The sequence below is a fragment of the Panthera leo genome, chromosome C1 (genome assembly GCF_018350215.1).
Source record: "Panthera leo isolate Ple1 chromosome C1, P.leo_Ple1_pat1.1, whole genome shotgun sequence".
Classification (NCBI taxonomy): Eukaryota; Metazoa; Chordata; class Mammalia; order Carnivora; family Felidae; genus Panthera; species Panthera leo.
Window position 1 is genome coordinate 161900526 of NC_056686.1, and position 14051 is coordinate 161914576.

At 40.5% G+C, this 14051-nt stretch overlaps 1 long non-coding RNA gene and 1 pseudogene across 9 annotated transcripts in view; both read left to right on the forward strand.

The window, feature by feature from the left end:
• The window catches only part of LOC122226267, a 131198-nt gene that overhangs the window by 35812 nt on the left and 81335 nt on the right, over positions 1–14051 (forward strand). The gene's annotated exons all lie outside the window — the stretch shown is intronic.
• Positions 9363–9462, forward strand: LOC122229009 (annotated as a pseudogene).

Genomic DNA, 14051 nt, shown 5'->3' on the forward strand with positions numbered 1-14051 from the left:
GCACGTGAAGAGTATGGGAATTAGAATTTTGATGGAAGATGGCTCAGGGGGATGGGACAATCTATCATTCTAGTAATGTTTTATTACATATTGCTGTAATTGAAACCTTGATTTGGGAATTTGTAATTGAATTTGGGAGCACTGAAAATTTAGAGAGAGGGAAGAAATGAGAAAGGTTTGGGGAAGCTAGAGGGACATGAGCATAGTATAAGCCTAGGTAGGAGATGAAGACTGACAGAGCCAGAAAGTTAGAAGATCGTGGAGGTAGAAATATACCAAAGATAAACAGTATATCCTTCAGCCTCTTATGGGTCGTGCTGGAAAATTTGCATCCCAACTTTTCTTCACTTCTGGTCACTATTTCATCCTGGTCCAAGAGAGAACCAAACTAGTTTTTTGTGAGCTGGTTTCAAAATGACTCAAAGAAAAGTCTAGGAGCTGCTTAGATATAGCTGGGAAAATAGTTAAATGTATCAGACTACAGTTTTGTCCTATGTTGTTTAGAGGCCTTATTGGGAACAATGCTCATGGATCTTTCACAGATAGTCTGGAGCTTGGAGGTTGTCTTCATCACTCTTTTTTTGGGGGAGGGGAGGAAGTTTGAATACTGGCCTGTGCTGTTTAGTGTGTGTGTTTGCATGTGGGTGGGTATGTTTTGTATTTGTTTTTTTGGAGGATTGGGATAATGAAGTCATGTTGGGTCAAAATTGGCTTATGTCTGTTAAGAGGTTTGATTTTTGGTTTTGTTGTCATTTATAGCAAGCAAATGAAGTTTAAAAAATAAGTTTCTTGGTTCTAAGTGCACTAGATTTATACCTTCTCAAAATAAACAGAGGCTTTACTGAACATGAACATACAACTGTAAGGCTTCAGACACTAACTTTAATGGCAATGAAACATCACTAGAATGTTATTTTTGTCTAAAAATATTTTCTTTAGGACCACATGGGCTAGAATTAACACTGTGGCCTAATAACACTTATTTCGATGGGATTAAGTTACTTTTTGGAGGAGTACTTACTTTAGAATAGCCAGGAAGGCTTTTCTCCATTTTCTCATAATAATAATGCAGATAGCAGGAGTACTTACTCCCAGACTGCTATTGTGAGTATTCCCTGAGACATCCTTGGCGAGGCCACTCTGCAGAAGCAGACGGTCCATTCCCAGAAGACCCAGGTGCATGTCACAGTCAGTTCCTGCCCTGGACCGTGAAAGCCCAGTAGAGGTTCATTGGCCCAAATGGTTGACTAGTTAGGAGAATTGTTTACCTGACCCTTCCTTTTTTCTTCTTTATACTCCTTTCTCATTTGTTGTTTTAAAAAATTAACTATATAAAAATTTCTATTAAAAACAGAGGGAACAGAAAACAGAGAGAGCTGTATAATGAGCCCCATGTGCATATCACCCAGCTTCCCAGTTATTAGTATTCACAGCCTGTCATTCCCCCATCCTCACTCCCCACTCCCACTGGATTGTTTTGAGGCATTTGAGGTAAACTCAGATATCATATCATTTCTGCTATAAATATTTCAGCGTGTGTCTCTAAAAGATATGGACTCTTTTAAAAAAATGTACCTATAATACATTTATCACTCCTAAAGATATTGACAAAAATTCTTCAATATCATCAAATATCCAGTCAGGTTTAAATTTCCTTGATCTCTTCTGGATTTTGCCAACTACTTCCCTGTGGTGGTATTTAACAAGTTCTTCCATTTCATGTACTTCCTGTAAGCTGTTAGCCAAATTTGAGGATTAATACCAGTGCACCTTGGATGATGGGATGGAAATGTGGGAAGAGTCCTCAGCAAGGCATTGAGCCATTGAAATAGGCAACCACTAGCAAATGCCAACCTCTGGATTTCTTATTATGTGAGATTGTAAATTTAATCCACTTTTAGTTGATTTTAGCTATAAACAATTGATACACCAGTTATATTCAAATAAATCTCTTTTTGTGTTTCTGTTTACTATTTAAAGCCCTGATGCAGAAAGAGAGGGGGAAAAAAAAACACCTATACACCTTGACCTTGAGTTTCCCATAAAGTCAAAGTCTTTCTTATCTATTCTAAGAGAACTAAAATGATGATACAGATAGCACAAAACATTGAATGGTCAGAATAAACTATGATGTCTTATTTTAAGTAAAATCAGCTGTTGATAGGATATAAGTTGAAAAAGTGCGTGACAACTTAAAAAGTAGAGATGGAAGCCTAAAAACTTCTATACTGGTGATAGCAATTGGAGTTAAAATATTTTCCAAGGATTATTCCTCAAGTACGTAACTAAGCGTTGACTTTGAGTGTTGGCAACAAAGGGAAGCTTTTCTCCTGTTACATTATGCTGAACATAACATTCTTATTAAGTAGGAAAATTGGAATTTCTGAATCTCCTCCTTTGCAACAAAACAGTTCCCAAGTTTCAAATTGAATGCACGAGATTAGAAAGCAGAGTGATGAGGATTTAATTAAAAACAATAGTATGATATTTGAAATCAGTTTAAGAACTGAACAAGTAAAGGACAGCTGACAATCTGTCCTGTGCTTGCCCCTGCTTCTTGTATTTTGCATTCCCAGACTGTGTCGTTTGGAAGCAAAGCTTCATTGTTTTTTGGTGAGTAGATTACACCTCTGTCTTTGCAGACAAGGTGATGACAGCAAGTGGTTCCAGGAAACCCTGGGTAACAAAGGCTCTTTGTTTTGTGTGTTGAAGCTCTGGCTTGTAAATGGATGACATCAGTCGGCCTCCCATCCACTCCTCTGGATCCCTCAGTGTACAGAGACTCCTTGTTAATGACTTTCACTCTGAACAGCTGCTGGCTTCATTTACTGTGAAGATGGTGATCATACATCCCAGATTTCAAATAATCTGTTCTGTTTTCAGACCATGTGTCAGGCTCTCCATCCTGATTAGAAAAATATCACTTTAAGTATGGCACAACCCCTTCTAACTTCTCTCTCCACTGGAGCTTTTCCCCACATGTCTCATTGTTTGGGATACCTCTTCAGGTGCTGTCCCTTCTCCTTTGCCCAAAAAGCAAAATTCCACATGTATCTTCAATGGAAATATCCTCTCTTTAGGGATCCTGCCTAGAAGGGATTTCAACTCAGTCCATTCTAAAATTATATTACAGTTAGTAGGGCAGGAGACTACCTCTCTGTGGAAAGCTGCCTGATCAGAATTTGAGCGAATGAAATAAAGATTAAAGCCTTTAAAAATGCACACAGTGAGGGGTGCCTGGGTGGCTCACTCAGGGCATGATCTTGTGGTTCATGAGTTTGAGCCCTACATCAGGCTCTCTGCTGTCAGTGCGGAGCCTGCTTTGGATCCCGTTTGGATCCTCTGTCCCCGCCCCCCTTTCTCTGCTCCTCCCCTGCTGGTTTTCTCTTCTCCTCTCCTCTCCAAACAAACAAACAAACAAACAAACAAACAAACAAACATTTTAAAAATGCACATGGTGATGCATTTGAGTAGGTGAACATAACTTATCTTGGAAAAGTCACTGAAAGGAAGAAGTCAGGATTAGGGTTCAGTTTTGGAGATTAGATAACAGCAAAGAGCAACTTCAAAGCCCACTGTGAGGCTGTCTGCAGGTGGGGGCCAGGCAGTGTGCTCACCATTTACTCTGACCATGTGGCTTGGAGAACATGCCAGAATCTCTGGTGTCCTCTGTGCACTTAAAGCATGAGCCAGGTCCACCACAGGTGCTTAGGGGATACTTGCTGAACTGCATTGACCAGTAACATTTACTTAGATCGACTATGTTTGCTACACTGGATAAATGCATTTGCAACCATCTTTTCTGGTTCAGGGTATCAGACTATGCCTGAAATGCCACGAAGAATGTTTGTACTTGATAGTTTTTCAGGGAGGTAAGGCTTTGATTTTCCTGTGTTTTTTTTTTTTTTTTTTTTAATTATTGTTTTTGTTTTTAAACCTGACTTTGTATTGAAAATATTAGAAATAAAACTTAGGAGAGGACAGACAGCCCTTGGGTGTAAGGAGATTGGTAATGGCTTGGGACAGCTGAATAAATAACATATATTTATCTGGCTCCCTGGGCCTTACCCAAGCCTTTTTACAACTACCAGGTGTTTTATAGACACATTTTTCTATGAAGTAGTCAAACTGTAAACAGAGTGAATCCTGACTGATTATCACGTCTTAAAAGAGAGAGAAAGGGAGAGGGAAGAGAAGCACCACCACCGTTTTCCTAATAGAAATATCTTTTGTTTTTGTCTTTGGAAGCACAGGACCAAGGGGGTGAGGGTGGATTTGGGGCTGTGGACTGTCACATGGCCCACAGCTCTGCTTTCAACGCATCCTGATTATGGCTTCTATGTAGGGATGTCCCACATAGGAAAAGATGGTGCCCTGAGAGGAAACTGCACCCACTGCACTCCAAGCACCATCCCAGAGTGTTTTGTACTTACCATGGTAGGTGCTCAGGAAATGTTTCTTGGGTAAATAAAGCATCATGTATTGTTTAACAATATTCATGAACAGTCTAGCTTCTCCTTCATATTCATAAGCTTCTTGAGTCAAGGATGAAATCTTATGCACCCAAGTATCTCCTGGTGTAAAGATATATGTACTCAGAGGACGCCTGATGGCTCAGCTGCTTAAGTATCCGGCTCTTGATTTTGGCTCAGGTCATGATCTCAAGGTTCATGCGTTCAAGCCCCGCATGGGGCTCTACTCTGACAGTGCAGAGACAGCTTGGGATTCTCTCTCTCTCCCTCTCTCTCTGCCCCTCCCCTGCTTGCTCTCTCTCTTTCTTTCTCAAATTAAATAAACTTAAAAAAAAAAAAAGATGTACGCACTCAGTAAATGTGTTTGAGTGGAGGAAGGGAGCCCTCGTGAATACCAAGGGGAGCCTGTGTGTTAACCTTCATCCATACTTAGCAACAGAAATGTTCTCTCAACTTCCTTTCAGGGTATCACAGATTCATGGTAAGAGCGGGAAAAGAACCTGAGAGAATTTTAGGCCAAATTCTTTGTTTCATACATGAAAAAATTAGGTTTGGAGAGATGCAGCAACTTTCCCAAGGTCATATAGCTAGTCTTCAGCAGAGCCAAGAAAAAACTGGAATCTCCCTGAAAGCCATTTTTCCTTCTCAAGTATTTTAAAGTTTTATCTAAAAGATTTTCATTTCAGGGTTATATATATATGTCCTCAAATAGTTGTTATAATCAGTTAGTCCTTAAGAAAACTCTAAAAACTCTAAGAGCTTTTAGGTAGTTATTTCCCATATGACACATTTCAAGATATTAAATAAGAGGTTCTCATGGAGACATCAAGATAAAAAATATGACAAGCAAAAGAGAGGAGCCATAAAAGGATAGAGATCTTCAGAGGGATTATCCAAAAAGTGGTAACATGACTCAAATCCTTGGCCTACATTCAAGGTAGAAAGGGGGCTCAATAAATAGCACCTCAATTAATAGCACCCCGCCCAGATTCTGAACAGACTGGGAAATAAAACCCAAGGTAGCAAATAGAGGCCAAAATACTTCCTTTGTTACTAAAAGGCACCAAACTGGAGGGTAGGGCTTAGTGTGGCACCAAGTGTGGCTGTTCACCGAACCCTAGGTTTTGGCTGACCTTCTAGGCCAAACAGATACACACCTGAGGGTAGGACCAGTGCCAGAGGAAGAAGGGGGGGCCCAGGCTAAGCTTTCCCAGTGAGTAGATAATGTCAGTAAGTGGCTCCAGGAAAAGCCCAGGGTGTAACAGCTAGTGTAGGACTCTCCACAAAAGTGGGGAACAGCCAGTCTCCATAGCAAAATATCAGGGGGGTTGAGGATTGAGAGGGAAGACTTGTGAAGAGGGTTTTTCTCGCCCCAAAGATGCTTTCTCACTGAAAAGTCTTCATTTAGAGAGCTTTACATACATCTCCCGCAGCTTGGAGTAGGCTGGCGACTGAGTGGGCCAGCACTGGGGGAAGTGGGGGGAAGGGGAGGGAGGAGAGGAGGATGGCGGGGGAGAGGAAGAGCAGGGGGAGGCAGTGGGCCAGGGGGAAGAGGAGGGGGAGGGAGAGGAAGAGAGGAGTGAGGAAAGGGGAAACTTAGCTCCTGCCCAACAGGGCCACCTAGAGGAGCTCTTAGGCTTCATCAGGGAGCAGCCTGAGACAGCTGGAGAGGGTTTCAGCTGAGGAAGGAGCTTCAGGTACGAGGAGGTCCTGGGCCTGGCCTGGGGAGGGAGGGAAGGTGGGGCTCTGAAGCACCGTGAGAGCACCCCTTACTGGGAAGAGGCAGCCTTCAGTTTCATAGCCTAGCTACTAAACAGAGAAGCCACCCTGAGAGGCCACTAGCAAACGAGGAGCTTTTGTCCCTCTTCCCTCACTTACTTCTCTTCCCCCTGCCGGCTTTGACCCAGGAACAGATGCTGGTTAGTGAAATGGGCGCAGACAGTTGGAAACAGTAGGTGGAGGAAAGGAACAGATGGACCTTGCCCCCTTCCCTGGCTGCTCGGCTGCAGAAGGCCCCAGAGGGGTAAAGGGAAAAGTGTCAGCTTTAAATCGGATTCTAGGAGTTGATTATTATGCAAGACTGGATCTCTAACTTCTTGATTGGGAATGTGTTGGAGATTTAAAATGGCTGTAGGACCTCTTATTACCAAAAAATGAATCAAAACAAGTCATGGGATTATGGAGGTTTTTCTGCAGGAGAAAAATCATAACCTTAGTGGGGAAGAACTCGTCCCCACTAAGTAATTCTAAAAGAGATGGAATCAAAACCAAAGTTACTGTCCAATTTGAATAGGTGATTTTCTTCTTCAAATTGAACTGTCTGTTGACTTCTTTTGTTGGTTTTTATTTCTCTAGCCCACCAACATGGGCTTGTTGGTGCTGTCTCTACATTTATTAAGCACATTGCCTAAACCAGGATTGGGGACATGAAGAACACTGGAAGCTCCCAACTAACCCAGGGTCAAATCCCGCTGATGGCATTGCTACAGTCCCCCCCCACCCCCCCAAAGCATGGTGCATGCACAGCAGCTCCTGGGCTACTCGTGCAGCAGGTTATGAATTCTAGAAGGAAAACAATAAATGCATTCTATTCAGTAACGGTAGTCTTCCTGTGACCTCTTTCTTCCCAGCAAATGGCACTGTTAATTACACCTGTTGGTGAGTAAACCGAATGAAATCTGTTGAAAGTCCCATCTAGTCCTGGCCAAAGCCAGGCAGAGGAAGCCAACTGGAACTCCCGTCACCATCTCCCAACACCCTTTGTTGTTTGATCAGAATAGTTTCCCTGTGTACGACATCAGTGATTCCCAAGGCTGCTTTAAGAAGTTTATTTATTATATGTGAAATGATTGAAAACTGCCAATCATGAATCTGGCAATCCCCTCTCATGAGCTTAAAGACTGTTCTGATTACGATAATTACATTTTTATGAATATCCTACCTAGGGAGTAACAATTTTACTATGTCAGACTACATCACACAAAGATGCATCAATTTCATCTGCAATGAAAAATAGAGCCTAATAGCACAGTTATATTTATATGATAGTCAAACATCAAGATGCAACATAAGTACTTCAACTGAAAGAATTCTGATCATTATTTAACCTTGAGATGATGATTAAGGGTGAAGGCTTGTCAGCTTTCATGAATTATTTTTTCATGATTTTTGCTGTTTTGATTTGATTTTTAAAACTCCATAATTAACACTTATTAACATTTGGATTCTACCCCACCCCCCACCCCCGGGTAATGTTGGCAAGGCAACAACAGTAATAACAACAAAAGAGTAATGGATATGATTAATGGCCAAAGAAAGAGTATTGGGAAATCATAAGACACCATTATGTCTCAGGTACAACAGTGCCATACCAACTGGTTTTCTACTTAGCTAAGTTTCTTAAAGTGCGATGCAAGCAATGGACACAGTATTTAGGTTTGATGCTATATGTACATATTAGTTTAATGCAGAGAAAAAAAGTATTCTGTTATTATAAATAGTGATCAGTTCCAGTTAAAAAGTGTGGTCTAAAAACCAGTACAACCAAGCATAACATAGAACTCTGTTAGAAATGCAAATTTTCAGGCCCCTTCCTAGACTTGCTGAATCAGAATCTCCAGAAGTGGGGCACAGGGCCCTGTCTCGACAAGCCCTCCAGGTGATTCTCTGAGGTTTGAAACCACCCTTCTAGCAGGTTGTAACAGTTTCCATTGGCTGCAGTGAACCACTGCAGTGCTAGAGGCTGCATTCCCAGCCGCAGTGTAGGCAGCCCCCCTTAACTCCAGGAGTGTGCGTTCCAGGGGAGCTTAATTGAACAGGCTGTTTCAGTCAAGTCCTTGAGTCCAGAGGTTCCTCTTATGTGGCCTTGGTCTTCTCTTTAGATCTCCTGAGGTCACAAGCCCTAGTGTCTTCCCATTACCAGTCAGAATTGTTAGTCCATCCTTCCTTGGTAGAAGAGAAGTTTGTAATACCTTTTATAATGTCAAAAGATTTCCATCACCCAGATCCTTGCTGATTCCTTTTCTCTGTTACAACCATTTACTTAAAGTCACCTTGGGCTACTTAAAAAATGGTAACATCCAACATGCACTCTTCTGTATTTCTTTATGGCACTATCTGTGATACCATCTTTTGATAGCACTCTGGATCAAAATTACTGACCAGAACTCACCAGAAAAAAGTATGGAGAAAGGCCACACATTGCAAGCGTACATAATTCAGGAAAACAGACTAGAACATACATTTAGTAAAGAGTGTTGATGCTTCCTGGCCAGGACTATGCAGTGCTCTTGTTACACAATTTTTTCTTTGGGTTTGGTAATAGATAAGCTAGCTAGCTAGCTGATTTTTTAAGAAAAGCATTTTTAAGACAAATAGCATTGTAATGAATCAGCATGCATGGGGGTAGTATTAAATGGAGTATTTAGTATGACAAAAAGTGGATGCCATCTCATGATTTAATTTTATAAATATATATATTTATATATTTATATATAATATATAAATAATATTATATATATAAATTAATATTATTTATTAATATTAATTATATTAAATATATATATATTTATATATATTATATATATATATTATATATATTTATATATATAATATATATATTATATTTATATAATATATTAATTATATTAAATATATAATATTATATATTTATAATATATATAATATATATATAATATATATATATATTATATATATATAATATATATATAATATATATATATAATATATATAATATATATATATATATATATGAATATATTCTTTCAAAGGCCCAAATTCAGGGGTAGCACCTTAGAAAAGAGATTCTGAATCTGGAATGTGCATCAGAATGACCTTGAACCTTGTTAAAAATATAAATTCTCATTCTTGGTTCAGCGGTACAGGTACTGAAATTTGAGTGATACAGAGAAGATTGTCATGTTCCCTGTGCAAGGATAACATGCAAATTTGTGAAGTGGGTCATATTAAAAACATTTTCCTGGGTTCCAAGAGATTTTTATTTCGGTAGGTCTGAGGTGGAGCCCAGGAACCTGTATTTAACAAGCACTCCTTAAGTGCTTAAGTGGTCCACAACTTTCATTTTGAGAAACATTGGAAGTCTTACTCAGAAAGATGAGGGGGGTGCCTGGGTGGCTGAGTCGGTTAAGCATCCGACTTCGGCTCAGGTCATGATCTCACTGTTCATGAGTTTGAGCCCCGCATCAGGCTCTGTGCTGACAGCTAGGAGCCTGGAGCCTGCTTCAGATTGTCTGTCTGTCTGTCTGTCTCTCTCTCTCTGCCCCTCCCCTGCTGGAGTTCTGTCTCTCTCCGTCTTTCAAAAATAAACAAACATTAAGAAGAAAAAAAGATGAGGAAAACACACCTGAATGTGGGGCAGTAAGGCTCAACCAATTCACAAGAGTTGTACCTTCTTTGGGTCCTGGTGATGCATTACTTCAAGCTTTTGAATAGGTCATGTATTCTGCCTTGTCCTAAAGTTATTTGTGTACTTGCCTCAGTCCACAAAGGACTGACTGTAAGCTCCCTGAAACACGGAATTTAGGTGGTCCTGACCTTTGTGTCTTCAACTGGATTCACCCCATGCCTTCTCATTACTGAGAAGGTGCTCAATACTATTTGTCAGATGAATGCAGACAACAATGGCAAAAATGCAGTTTGAAGACTGTGACTGAAGTAGTCTTGGCCCCTTCACTCACCAGGGATAAGACCTTGAGGTCACTTCCTTCCTCCCTCAGTGTGTCAGCCCTGCATTTGTAGCATGGGAGATCAGTCTCTTCTCCACCACAGGGCTGCTCTGGGTAAACATGAGGGACTGTTTGTGAAAATACTCTGAAATTCTGGAGCCACTTACTTGACTTCTTTTGAACATGACTGTCTTTTGCTTTACCTTTATTTCCCCTGTGAATGAGCGCTGGGTTGTATGACTGAGGCAAAGAACACAAAGTGTACTTCTGGCCATTATGGGAAAGCAAATTCTATGATTTGGAATTTAAACTTTTCCAAGTTCAAGGAGAGTAAAAAATAAATTCAATACAAAAAGTTTATAATAGGATTGGAAGAAATACTCCACAAATATTGAACAGTAGAAAGCAAGGGAGATACATTGAAGAGCACATTAACTATTCACATTGCAGTTTGGGACTTTCAGAAATCTGTGCTTAATGAAAAATGATGTCTGAATTTTAGTGGCTCCCCTGAGATCACCTTAAAAGGTAGCAAGTGTCTGATAAGATGAGCTGATAAATACAGGTACGTTCTTTTGACAGTGTCAAAATGGTAGTTATGACCACTCCTTAAACTGTAAAGGAGCAAAGAACCAAAAGAAATTAGGTCACTTAACAAGAGGCAATGTGCCCCAGCTGGTAAATGGTGGGTCTGGGACTAGAGCTAGTGCATAGCCCAGTGAGGAAAATAAACGCAATGTACCTACGAACCTATGTTTATTCAGTTGAGCCTACTATCTTTTATTCTAAGAGTTTGGCTTATTAAAATGTCCTTGCTTTTATGAAATGTCAGTAATTTTTTTAAACTGGCATATGGAAAGTTGACAATATTATGACTTCCCATTCAAATGTATTTATTCAACCTTGAGTTTGAATTCTGGATCCAATCACAGCAAGTGGCTTGAGGCAAATTTCTAATCGATTCAGGCCTCAATTCTCCACGTGTAAAGTCACATTGACTAACAATGACATATGTAATAATATTTGCAAAGACCTTAGCACAATTTGTAGTACATAGTAGATGATCAATAACTGGTGGTGGTTATATGGAAAATGAAAACAATATTTATGTTTTCATCTAGATAAGTAAATTAGGCAATGGGTCTTATGTTTACACTTCTGTGTTAGATATATTTTTCCATTTTTCTATGGTGGCCCCATCTGGGACCTGTCCATACCTTTGCTCTAAGAGTAAGTCCAAGCAGGAAGCACCAAGGGGGAGGGAATTTCCCTTTCATGCACACAGCCAACCAGCCTTGTGTTGGTGGTGAGGAGCATGTCTCTAGAACCAGTGGTAGAGTGGGTTTGTGCCTACTGGCTGCTGTTCTTGTTAAATCTAGAATGTAGACCCTTGATTCTAGGACTAGTGCTTCCTATTGTATAATATGTATCTTCATATTCCCTATGCCTAATAAATTGTAGCTACTCAATCAGTGTTGTTTATTTGAATGAATACATGTAAAAATGGATCTTTGGTAATACAATAGCACCATAAGGCATTAGGGTTTCCCAATTATCTGATATTTGCTTCAGGTACCTATCTTAAATAGATAGCATTTTGACAGTCGACCTTTAACTTACTAAACTGCTTGGAGACAGAAAACAGGAAAAGGGTGGGAGTTCCTCATGACTAAAACACATTTATGTTGAGTCCATGATGGATACACCAGCTGTTCTGGCAGGCATCTTCCTGGGCAAAATTTAAGCTAAATCTGAGCTCAATGTCTAATAGCATCCAGACTTCTTTCCCAGACCCCTCAGAGGTCAAACATGTTATCTAGATGGGTCACATTGTGGGGCCTTTAAGTGACTCTAATGCAATGTGAGCGGTACAATGATTGAATTATTTTAGAAATATCTACTGACCACTCTGGGAGTACAAAGGAGCACACACTTTTGCTGTCTTCTATTTGTCTGGGACCCTCCTGTCACTGTTATGGAAAGCTGGTGGCTTAAGAAAGCTTTTAAGATACGCACTTTGGTTGATTTCTCTATCAGAAGCTGGGAAGGGCAATAAGGCAAGGACAGGTTTTGTGGGGCTGAGCTTTAGACAATTTAGGCTGCTATATTAAGAAAATTAGTATAAAATCATGAATAAAACATTAGATGTAAAAATGAGTCCTTCCTTATTAGAAGGGATCCTTGCAAGTGGAGGTCCCAAAGCTGGAGCTTCCTTAGCTTCCTGTAAATGTGCCTCTGTAATGCTAAGGAATTCGGGGTAGAGTGTTGATGGGACATTTCAAACATTTACCAGTAAGAGAAATGTGTACAGGTATCCCCCGATTTTTTGAAAGGTTGCATTAGGCCACTTCACTTTTATGGAAGACCTACATTGTACCTTTTTGCTAACTGAAAAAAATCCAAAGAGAGTTTTTGCTTTTAGGAAAAAGGCAAAAAGTGAAAATAGCGTTCAGTGTTTGTTTTGCAGCAAGCCATTGTAGAAGCAGTGCAAGCCCCAAGCCGTGAGGGTGGCACCGCCAAGCCCCTTCCCTGGAAACCACACTGGGCATCTCAGCATCAAGCTCTGTAGCTTTGAACCTTGCCTCTGAGCATCTGTGCTTTATCTCAATTTATCTTGCACATCCGTTAGCAAGATGTGTCCTAAGGGACCAGAGAAGCCAAAGAGAGATTGTTTTTCTGGGTCTGAGAATGCTCAAAAAATCTTCCATGTGAGTTCACGGTAATTGTTTCTTTGCTTTATGCCATTTTGGCTTAGGAAAGTTTTCATAGGAGCGCTCTGCTTTCGGGTAGTGGGGGAATCCTGCAGCTAACTATAGCTCCAGAGACAGACATGAAGGACCAAGTGCTCAGAGTGCAGGGAAGCCAGGCTGTGGGGAAGACAGCAGAGAAAGGGGCCACTCTAAATTATGTGTCCAGGAAGCCTTCAGTTAATCGGAATGTCAGGGAACTGGGGAAGCCTTTAGGAATTAATAAAAAAAAGCAGGGCACCCGGGTGGCTCAGTCAGTTAAGTATCTGACTTTGGCTCCGGTCATGATGTCATGGTCTGTGAGTTCGAGTCCCGCATCCCACATCAGGTGAGCCCCTGCTCCACTTCGGGTGAGCCCTACTTCTCCATCTCTCCCTGCCCCTTGTGGGATTCCCTCTCTCCCTCCCTCTCTCTGCCCCTCACTCACTTGCACCCTCTCTCTCTCAAAAAAATTAATCAAAAAGTAAAAAGACATTTTTATAGGCCATCAAAACTTTTTCTAAAACCTTCCCTCCCCCGCCTCCAGTTTTCTTGTAGTTTAAAAAAATTTTTAAACCAGTTTAATTTGGGGCACCTGGGTGGCCCAGTCAGTTGAGCATCTGACTCTTGATTTTGGCTCAGGTCATGATCCCAGGATTGTGGGATTGAGCCCTGCTTCAGGCTCCCTGCTGAGTGTGGAGCCTGTTTAAGATTCTGTGTCCCCCCTATCCTGCTCTCTCTCCCTCTGTAAAATAATAATAATAATAATAATAATAATAATAATAATAATAAATTTAATTCACCCATTGAGATGAAAGGAGAAAAGAAACCAAATAATCCCTTAAGGGAGGAAAATTATAAAGTATTCACTTTCTCTTCTTAATAGAAAACTCTCTGTTGCTTTGGCACTTGTGACTGGTGGGAGCAGGGGTAACTGCTACTCTGAGACCATTCCTCGGATAGAGTGGGGACACTATTTGGTTGTGGTGAGGCTGGTACATAAAAATGTACCGAATGGCTGAATGAACCAAATGAATGATTCCAGTTTTAACAAATGAGGCCAGTTTTGAAAGCAATTTTTATCCTAAGAGTGTTGCAATTAAATTTTATTAGACTCTTTTTTAAAATGTTTATTTTGAGACAGAGAG